Consider the following 11,162-nt stretch of genomic DNA (forward strand, 5'->3'; position numbering starts at 1 on the left):
TGGAAGAATCATCCGCGCCTCCTGTCCAAAGCCTGTAAGCTGATGTCAGCTCTTGCTGCCAAAGCTTACAGTGCTGCGGGCCAAACAGCCTCTGCCCTGCACACCATGGCGATCCTGCAAGTTCAGCAAGCCAAGTCACTTAAACAGATGCACGAGGGCAGTACTGACCTGAGGTTGATGCATGAGCTGTGCACAGCGACTGACTGACCCAGCAACCCAGGGATGGAGGGTGCTGGTCTTTCTCAAGAGATGGCGGGAACAGCACCACTCCTTCCTCTGAAAGAGGGCCTGGCAGAGAATCTTTTGTTTCCTTTTCTTTCTGTCTCCATAATTCACAAAGAAAGCTGGACTCAAAGAAAGAGCAATTTCCTCTTTCTTGTGGAGTGACAGTGAGAGACGCACCACTTCCTTACTCTCACCCACAACACCCCCTATCACCAGTGGCCAAGAGACCACGGTTTAAGGATGCAACGCTTCCTCACACGTCTCTAGCCAGTCCCTCCGGAGAAACTGGGAATCTTGTCGGTGTGACACCCTGTTTGCCAGGTCTGTCCCAGGACACTATGCCTTCTGGGCTGACCAGCAGGGTTCCCCACTGATGCACCACCACGGGTATGTCGAATGTCCCTGGATCTGCGAGTCTTGAATTGGGCCCATCACAAGGTTCCGTTCAAGATGTTGTGCAATCACAGGGACCTGGTGCGTCGGCACCTCAGCCGTTTGGGGCTTCGGATCTCAGTTTGGAGCTGGACTCGGTCAACATTACTTTGTCTCACCAATGAATGTGCCAAATCAGTGCTGAACTGCCTGAGCTCCTTCAGAGGCAGGACGGTGGTACCACTAAAGCAATTTCAGAGACTCCTGGGGCATATGGCATCCGCAGCCACAGTCACGCTGCTCGGATTTCTCCATATGAGACCACTTCAGCACTGGTTACACAGCCGAGTCCCGAGATGGGCATGGCGCCATGGCACACATCGCGTGACCATCACACCGATGTCCCGCTGCACATTCTGTGCAGGCAGCCTTGTGGTCCTGGAGAGGGCATTGACTGCTTTGGCACATCAACTGCCACTACCATGGCCTCTACTGCAGGGCAGGCACATGTTGGTCCGCATGGACAACACTGCGGCTGTACCAGGAAGGTCTACAATCACGTCACATGTTGCAACTCGCCCGCCATCTCTTCCTCTGGATTCAGACGTGGCTCAAGACACTGCACGCTATCCACATTCCAGGGGAGCTCAACCGTGCAGCCGACGCGCTCTCACGGCAGCTCATCCTCCCCAGAGAATGGCAACTCCATCCCCATGTAGTCCAGCTGATCTGGAGTCAATTCGGGGAAGCTCAGGTGGACCTGTTTGCTTCCCACTAATCCTCCCACTGCCAGTTGTACTATTCCCTGACCGAGGCCCCCTCAGCACGGATGCACTGGCACACAGCTGGCCCCAGGACCTACGCAAGTATGCGTTTCCCCCAGTAAGCCTTCTCGCACAGACACTGTGCAAGGTCAAGGAGGATGAGGAACAGGTCTTGCTGGTTGTGCCTTACTGGCCCACCCGGACCTGGTTTTCAAAACACATGCTCCTCATTTCAGCCCCTCCCTGGCAGATCCCCCTGAGGAAGGACCTTCCTTCTCAGCGGCAGGGCACCATATGGCACTCGCGTCCAGATCTCTGGAAGCTCCACATGTGGCTCCTGGACGGGACGCGGCAGACTTAAGTGATCTGCCACCAGCAGTGGTAGACACTATCACTCAAGCCAGTGCTCCCTCTACCAGACAAGCTTATACCTTGAAGTGGAGTCTGTTCACTGACTGGTGTTCTTCTCACAGAGAAGACCCCCGAAGATGCCCGATCAGAGTAATGCTTTCTTTCCTGTAAGAAAGATTGGAGCGTAGGCTGTCATCCTCCACCTTGAAAGTCTTTGTCACTGCTATCACAATGCAGTGGACGGCTAATCCCTGGGGAAGCACGACCTGATCACCAGGTTCCTGAGGGGTGTCAGAAGGTTAAACCCTCCTAGGCCACCCCTCGTGCCCTCCTGGGATCTCTCTGTTGTCCTGACAGGACTTCAGAGGGATCCCTTTGAGCCACTGGAGACAGTTGAGCTTAAGATCCTGTCTGTTAAAACAGTGCTCCTGACCACACTCATCTCCATCAAGAGGGTCAGGGACCTGCAAGCATTTTCAGTGAGCTACTCTTTGTCTGCTACGGAGGCCAGCAGAAGGGGAAGGCTGTCTCCAAGCAGATATTGGCCCACTGGATTGTGGATGCCATTGCCTTGGTGTACCAATCCCAAGGTGACAGTGTAGCCTCCTCCTGGGCTTTGGCACATGGCGCCTCTATAGCAGACATCTGCAGAGCTGCGGGCTGGGCGACACCTAACATCTTCACGAATTTCTACAACCTTCGCGTAGAGCCGGTTTCTTCCTGCTTGTTGGGTAACAGGTTAGTGGCAGGAAGAACTGGGTCGATGTCACACTTACTTGCAGATACAATATATGAATTGTATCTGTCTTTCCTGGGTATTAATGGTGGAAATATTCAATAGCTTTAGACTGTATGCCAATGTCAGGAAGTAATAGGGGCTCTGAGCAAAATATATCCATAATAAATTTTTTGTAACGTAACATGTATCTTAAAATTCTAGGCCTAGTTAAATTTACTCGGTTTTTTAAAAATCTTTTTATATATTCATTTTAAAGGTGACCTATTATGCAAAAATCACTTTTATAAGGTGTTTGAACACAGTTGTGTGGCCGCAGTATGTGAAAACAACCAGCCTATAATGGTAAAAATCCACCCACTCATTTTTTTTATAATCCCAATAAATCATAAACAGTCTCTCCAAATGAGCGGTTCCAGATTTCTCCCTATGTACACGTCATCTTAGGGAAAAGTCCCACCCATTTGTGACACTCTCTGCCCTATTAGCATAGCCACAGCCCTGAGTGAGAAGCAGCAGTCCGTCATAACTCTTTTCTTGCTGTAGCTGCTGGAGATACAATATCAGCACCATAGAGGCATTACAAGTGTCGTGTGTTGGGATGCACCAACAAACATAGGAGTCTCCATAGACCGCTGAGGACATGGTGGTTAAATTTCATTTTTGAAGGAAATGTCCTGGAAAAAAACGGAAAAGTCCTACATGTTTGTGCTAATCATTTTACGCCAGACTGCCTCACAAATGAGGGTCAGTTCAGCGCTGGAGTTGTGCAAAGAAAAATCCGTCCTGCGCAGGTCTCTAGTGCAAAGGTTGCTTCTGAAAGAGGGATCAATACCAACGCTTCGTGCGCGAACGTCAGCTCCAGAAAAGTAAGCATCAGGCGTCATATTTTGTTTTCCAAATTGCGTTTCTGAAAGAGCTTCTAGGTACTCTGTAAGGCTAATGTTGCTAAAGCTACCATTGTCTATATACCATTGTGCATATGAAAGCAATGTTAAGTCGACCGCTTGAAATTGTCGAGCTCATAATCACAAGTGGGACTTGTAAAGTTTGTGATAGCACCTGAAGGCACCATGAGACCAGCTATGTTATTTTTATCGCGCCGTGCTCCCCGTCTGTATAATTCATATACGCAAATTTACTATGCACAGTACAATCAGATTGCATGAGATCATCCTGTTTTGTTGTTGCCAGTATGCCGGAGCATGAGCTCTTGAAGCTCCACCCTCTTCTGAAAAGGGAGGCGGGAGCACCAGCTCATTTACATTTAAAGGGACAAACACAAAAAAGGTGTGTTTTGGCTCATACCCTAAAAGTAGAATTTTCAACAAGCTATAAAAAATTATATGTGGGGTACTTTGAGCTAAAACTGCACATACACACTCTGGGGACATCAGACTTATTTTACATCTTGTAAAAAGGGCCATAATAGGTCACATTTAATCAAAGTATTCAAAAGGACGATACACGGTTTTATGTGGTCAAAATCTAATAAAAACGTGTACCTAAAATGATATACAGAGACAGTAGGAGAAATTAAACTAAATAAGTCCACTAAAAGGTTATATTGTCTGCAGATATAGAGGACAGATGTAATGCTTGGGTGCATGTTGACCCATGTTGAGCTAGATTGACAAAAGGACAGCATATACTAACAACAACACTAATCCCATATTGTAAGGCTTTGGTTTATATAGGCTTCATCTGTACATGTGATTGTGCCCTTCTGTTAATATGGCACAGCATTCTAATACATTATAGTTCCAAAAATAACCTGTATAATTTAAAATTAAAATAATATAGCAATTTTATAGCACCAAATTGCTATATATAAGAATAATGGCCACACCTGAGGCTTCTCAAGTTTGGCTGCATCAGTTGTAAATAGATACAGTGCTGTACAAACAAGCTTGAATACCGAAAAGAAGGTTGCTGGAGTTATTCAGAATTGGAGAATGATTTTGATGACTTCTACTTCTTTTTATGCCAATTTTTTTAATCTAATGCTAATGTCCATACATATCTTTTCATATCGAGTTTTAGAAGCATTTTCAAGGCCACAAATGCTCTCCGAAATCTGTGTCTTCAATTTATGCTTATTAACCATATAAGTTTTTTTTTATTAATTCCTATATTGCATGTTCTGTTGAAGTATTTGAGGCTTAGCCATCTTAGACAAATGAAAGTTCATCTACAAACACTCTAGGCACAGAGATAGGTAATTATGAAAGTTGGGGTGAAAATCTATTAATAAAACTATTAATTAAAAATTACATTATTTAATATCTCAAAACCTTTCCATTCAACATTACAGAAGGAATGGGCTGGTTTGCCCAAAGCACTTTTTTGCAAAGGCTATGCAGCTTAAAAAAAAAAAAAAAAAAAAAACTTATGTATTTTCTTTGGTTGCCATCTACTTTTAATTTGGGGTGTAAGAAGAGAGTGGCTGGAATTGGAGAGTTTTTTTTAATTAGAAGTACAGCCCAAGTGTGGAGTTAGTGGTGTGGAGGGAGATATATGTGGTAAGGCGAAAGAGGAAGAGCACTTCTGGGGGAAATCGAAATGGGTCAGGACACATATAGACAATCCTTCGCCAGCCTCCCCACTGTTACTATGGTAACATACCATGGTGCGTGGCGGATGCCGCCTTCTCGGCAGGTTTGAACCCAAAAACACACACACATACTGTACATAAACGCAGCTTTTACCTGCAGAAATCTTCTTGCTAGATTTATCTACCTAAGTTTATCTACCATTACAGGCTTGATTTATTTACTGGGGCATAGATAAAATAGGCATCCTAAAATCATTGACTGGGGGCCCTAAAAATGAATTTTATATGATTTTTTGTTTTGTTTTTCATTGTGGTTAATGATTATAGTCTTGAGATCCATGATTTTACCAGTTTTAACTTTGCTGAATGTAAAAATCCACATAATTCCACACAGCAGCACCATCAAGCCTGATCAATTTACTTTATTCAATGTATGAAAAAGCATCTCCATCAACACAAACAAACTTACTGAAATTAATAATGAATAATGGTGTGATCTTGTTGATGAGTAATACTTTACACAAATCTTCACTGCAGGACACAGGGATAAATGCAAGAACAGAGGCACTGAACATTGTGATTTTGACCTAGGACATGCACACACACACACACTCTAATGTTTTCTGAATATGGATGAAATGTACCCCTGTGCTCGAGGAGGAACTGCTAGTTTTGCTGGAGAATCTCATTAGCATCGTAATAGCTTGCAGCCTTATTTGCATATTGTCAAGAGTGATTTTTTTTTCTTTGGATAAATGGGGGAGAGAGAGAGAGTTGGGGGGGGTTCCATATTCCTTCAAATATGGAACTTTGAAGCTCCATATTTTATTTAATTATTTAAGTTAAATAAATTCTAATTGAAAGACGCCTATCAATTATGTTTCCCTACTTGTATTAGATACAAATAGTTGACTTGTTGAGCATTTGCAGAGAAAACAGCCATTACTGCTGAGATAAACAACATTTAGTTTTTTCTCATTAAAAAAAATCAATAAATCACACAATAAACAAAAATATCATAGTTTGGGCTTCATTCAATCTGAAACTTCGTAAAGACAACAAATGTGTCACATGAGGGACATTTTAGCATTAATGAACACACACATTTTTGAAGGACAATATTATCTCACAATTAGGATAATTAAAGACTAACATTTTGTGTCATGTACATTTGAACTGTTTTCATGCACATTAGACAATTTCGTTTGGTGCCTTCACTGTAAGTGTGTGAAATCTCCTCTGCATACTTCATTACAGTTGACCTTTCCATGTGGTAATTGTGTGTCTCCATTTGTTTGATTTGGATATCGGACTTCATTTAAATGGCGTATGACATATTTGTGATTTGAAAGCAATATTTACTTAAATGTGGTGGCCCTGTTGGGGGTCACCAAACGGCAGTATCTCAGTCTCACACATATTCATTTTCCTTGATGGTGACAGTCTAAAGCCAAACCTCGAGGTCTGGAAACCTTTTAAATTTCCAACTTTAATAAAAAAACTGAAAAAAATAAAAAATCTAATTTCACAGTTTAACATGCTTGGCTTGTCTGACTTGTGTCACTTGAGCATGCAAAACCTAACTGTTGACTTCCCCCGAGTGATTTATGGGAAACGATTACCTTGACTTAGTTTAGATGCGAGCTGTGTAGCATAATTTATTTGTGTATTTTGTACATACATTATATTTTGTGCCTGAGTAGCGGACATTAAAGTAAATTAAGGAAGGCTTTACTCGAAGAATCAAGGTAATTATTCTTACTAAACCACAAGAGTAAACTAAACTGATTGGTTTTTATAGCCCTATTGAGGTATATAGCCAACATCTATTATATATACCAAATCTGTTGTCAAATGTCTGTTTGAAAGGAATCTGTATTTATTCTGTATTTATTTGATAAATTTGATACAGTAGAAACAATAGTATTGTGAAATATTATTACAATTTAAAATAACTATTTTCTATGTTAATATATTTTGAAATGTAATTTATTTCTGTGATGCTATTTCTGAATTTTTAGCAGCCATTGCTCAAGTCTTCAGTGTCACATGACCCAATCAATCTAATATGCTGATTTGATGCACATTATATAATTTATTATATTATTATATAATTTATTATTATAGATTTATTATCTATAATCTATATAAATCTATATGATCTATAAATGAAACATTCAATCTAATAAAAAATATGTTTCAAAGTTATAAATTCCAAAGATTATTGGAACATATTTTGCAAGAATTTTTTTTGAAAAAAACCCTTTTTCCGTTTTTCTACTTTAAAATTTTACTTGCTGTTTGCAAATTTAATAGCAATTTAAATAGAGTAAAAATGGTTTCTACACCAATTTTTGTTTGTTCAGTGTAAAATTGATCATTGCTACAGGTTTGGTATCATATAAACCCTGAAAATCTTTCTGCTATTGTTTCTCCAACTAATACCACTACAACACTGAACTACGCCAACGACTGGCATTGCATTGATTGAGTATTGAAGTCTTCTGTGTTTCTCTCTTCGGCACACACTGTTTTTCCCCCTCGACATTTTCACTCACTTGCTCATTCTCACCCTCTGCCCAGTCTTGAAGTCTACATAGATCTTCACCATCATCGAACATCTGTTTACAATTTCAGTCATGGGGTTGAGGCCCTTCACGAACACTTACATATCAACTAACACAACAGTCTCATGGTGATCTGTACCGAACATGATAAATTACTTTGTCCCAGTGTCCTGTGATTTGATTTTGTCATTTCATACTGGGAAACACCCAGTTTTATTGATGGAGAAAATGGAAGAGGGAGGGAGAAAGAATGTCAAATACAGTATGCACTTCTATAAAACCAGCAACACATACACACACACACACACACACACACACACACACACACACCCTGATTCCCTCCCCCATCTCTACTTCCTCTCCTCTCCTGAAGCTTGCTTCCCATCCCCCTGCAGGTCAGTTAATAAGAGAGGAAGCCTGCCTAAACCTCACAGTCTGACTAAATCACGCACACACACACACACACACACACACACACACACACACACAAAACAAGCATGTAAACCATGCCATACAATTTAACACCCACAGACAACTGTTCACCCACATGGACAAATATGCATTTAAAACTATATGCGATCATATTGTTTGTGAGCATGTGCTGTGATTTCTCTCTCTCTCTCTGTGTGTGTGTGCATTTGTCTCTCTAGGGCAAACACAGTCCAGTCTCAAGGGAATAGTCTCAAGCTGAACGTTGCTGGAATGAGGGAGTGGAATTTTACCCACACTCCACCTCAGCAGGAGACCCTAAAGGGGCGGTCACACTGCACTTTTCGTTCCATTGACTTTCATTCATACGCATGCGAATGCGTCAAACCGGAAACGCAAGCTCATGCGAAAAATTTCGCATTTTTGCTGCGTTCCAAAGTTCAAGTTTGGTGAACTCTGACCTGCGAATTCGCATCACGTGAAGACGTGTGACCAGTAGAAGATCGATACGTCACTGCGCGACCTCTCTGTACAGAAATTCAAAAATGGAGGAAGTGCTAATTTTAGCCGTAGTGCAGCGTCCTATTTTATATAATACATCTTTAAAGGGGTCATATGATGCTGCTAAAAAGAACATTATTTTGTGTATTTCGGCAACAATACTACAGTGAGAATAAAAGTTACGTTTTCTTTCTTTGCGTGAACATTTGGGTGGCGTTATGCAACTCTTTCCACAGAGCGACGTAGGTATGTTGGGGCGTGTTAGAACGAGCTGTTTTAGGTAGGTGTGGCTGACTCTTAACTTTTATAAAGAATATCTCTTTGGATTTGAGACTTTAGTCTTTGCAACTTTACAGATCTTCTTTATGCACCAAGAGCTTGTAACACTCCAAAGAGAAAGGAAAAATTGAAATCGCATCATATGACCCCTTTAAAATATTATAAAAATCAGACGGTACATTTGAATGGGAACATTTTATGATTTTTTATTGCTTAGTGTGTATATATATATATATATATATATATATATAGAGAGAGAGAGAGAGAGAGAGAGAGAACAATATAATTACCATACACAAGTGTATTATTATTCAATTACCATTTATTTTATGGTAAATAAACTGTAAATTACCGTTATTTTATATTTTTATATTTATATTTTCAGACTCATTTTAAAATTAATTTTGCACACCACAGGAACTTATAAAATGACCTATTTAAAGGGAAAAATCTACAGCACTTAAAAATGTAATATATATATATATGTATGTATGTATGTATGTACAGTCAAACCAAAATTTATTCAGACACCTTGAACATTTCATTCATTAATACAGTTTATTCACTATAGTTAAAAAAAAAATAGTAATAAAATATGACAGAGCTGAAAGTACTCCTTGTGGCGATCCTCATCCATCCGAAGCTACTGAATTAAAGAATGGAACTCTCCCCGCTCATTCCGAGTCTGTAGAATAGGGTGAACCCACAGCCTTCTCCTTTCCAGACGCTTTCGACGCCGTCGCAAAAGACACAGTACAAGCACATCTGAATCCATGTTGTGATAACAGGGAAAACCTATATCTTCAATAAAAAAATAAAATAAAAAAAAAAACTGAGGGGAAACCTTGGCACGTGATGTCATATCCTGCTCCCGCCCATATTCGCAGCAGCGTCCGAAAAAATTTCGCACGTTCAAAGTCTAGTGTGACCGCCCCTTAAAACGTCATCTGTACAGAACATCATTTTGCATCGCACACACACACGAGCACACCTTCTCTCTCTCAGCCTGTCTATCTTGTTCTCCATAGCTGCATCATTATTCCTTCTATTCCAGTCAACAGAAAATGACTAGCATGTGTTGACACACATTCCCACCTCTCTGTGGATTCAGAAGCGGTCCTGATGACTAGCATCTCACTCACATCTAAGGGTTTGATGTTTCACCTGACTATAAGAAGTATTCGATTGAAGTTACACTACATATACCATTCGGCTGATTTGCCAGATGTGACACTGCGATGACTGAGCTGACAACGATACCTTTTAAGTAAAACTGAGAAAAGCAACAGATAAATTAGATGCCAACCTGTTTTCCTCTGTCTTTAAAAACTAAAAATAGTTAACAAGTTTGTGAAAATGTGTTGGAGTCTTTTTGTGATGACCACTCTCCTGAGCAGAGCAAAGCAAAAAGCAGAGCCAAGTTGCTATATTGCTTGGCAACCGTAAACAATTCTCTATTCTGATTTCTAAATGTAAAAATGTATTGAATATTAGTGACTTTTGTTTATTCCAGTTGCCAATGTTTAATAAAATCTTTGCATTATTCCTACATTATGAATGTATGCTTTGTAAGGTAACCTAAATGTGCTTCATGTGGTAACATCTAAATGAACTGGTTTTTAAAAAATGCATGCGTACATACATACATACATACATAAAATGGCTGAATAAGTCTGAATTCCTTACTGTAGGTTACACCAATGAAAGCAATTTTTATCTCTTAGAAAATATAGAAATAGATCCTTTGCATGCTATCTTCTAAACTGTAAAAAAAACCAAAAAAAAAACAAACAAACGTGGTAAACATGCAATGCACAGCCTTATTTCTGCATACTGTACATAAAACGTAACAGATGCAGTGCAGACAGTAAATGAGGAACCACCACTCTGCATCAAGAAATGCACATACACACAAGCACAAACACAGACAGCATGACTGTATGAACATCAGCAGTCAGAGCTGCAGGCATTCAGATACAGAGAGAGTGAAAGAGAAAGGCAAAACCCACTATATTGACAGATTACTCTCTCTCTCTCTCACTCACACACACACTGCAGATTACCCCGACAGCCCTGATGAGATTATCATTCTCGCAGATTCTGAACTCATGTTGTTGGAAGATAGCAGTTTGCTTCTGCACAGAACATTCTGACTGCACACAGAATTGGACCTGATCTGGATGCATTGCTGTTATGATTGAAAAACAGCATCTGATGTGCAACTGAAGTTCATGTTAGTATGTTTTACAATGGCCCCAAAAGGATCTGGACATTTGGACATGTCATTGTATTAGATAACAAAATATCAAAATGAGTGGCATGTGCAAACAAATGATGGCAGTCCATTTCTCTAGTGTCACTTTTATGAGCCATTTTTACAATGA

Source organism: Sinocyclocheilus anshuiensis, unplaced genomic scaffold, assembly GCF_001515605.1.
Source record: "Sinocyclocheilus anshuiensis isolate Anshui unplaced genomic scaffold, SAMN03320099.WGS_v1.1 scaffold226, whole genome shotgun sequence".
NCBI lineage: Eukaryota > Metazoa > Chordata > Actinopteri > Cypriniformes > Cyprinidae > Sinocyclocheilus > Sinocyclocheilus anshuiensis.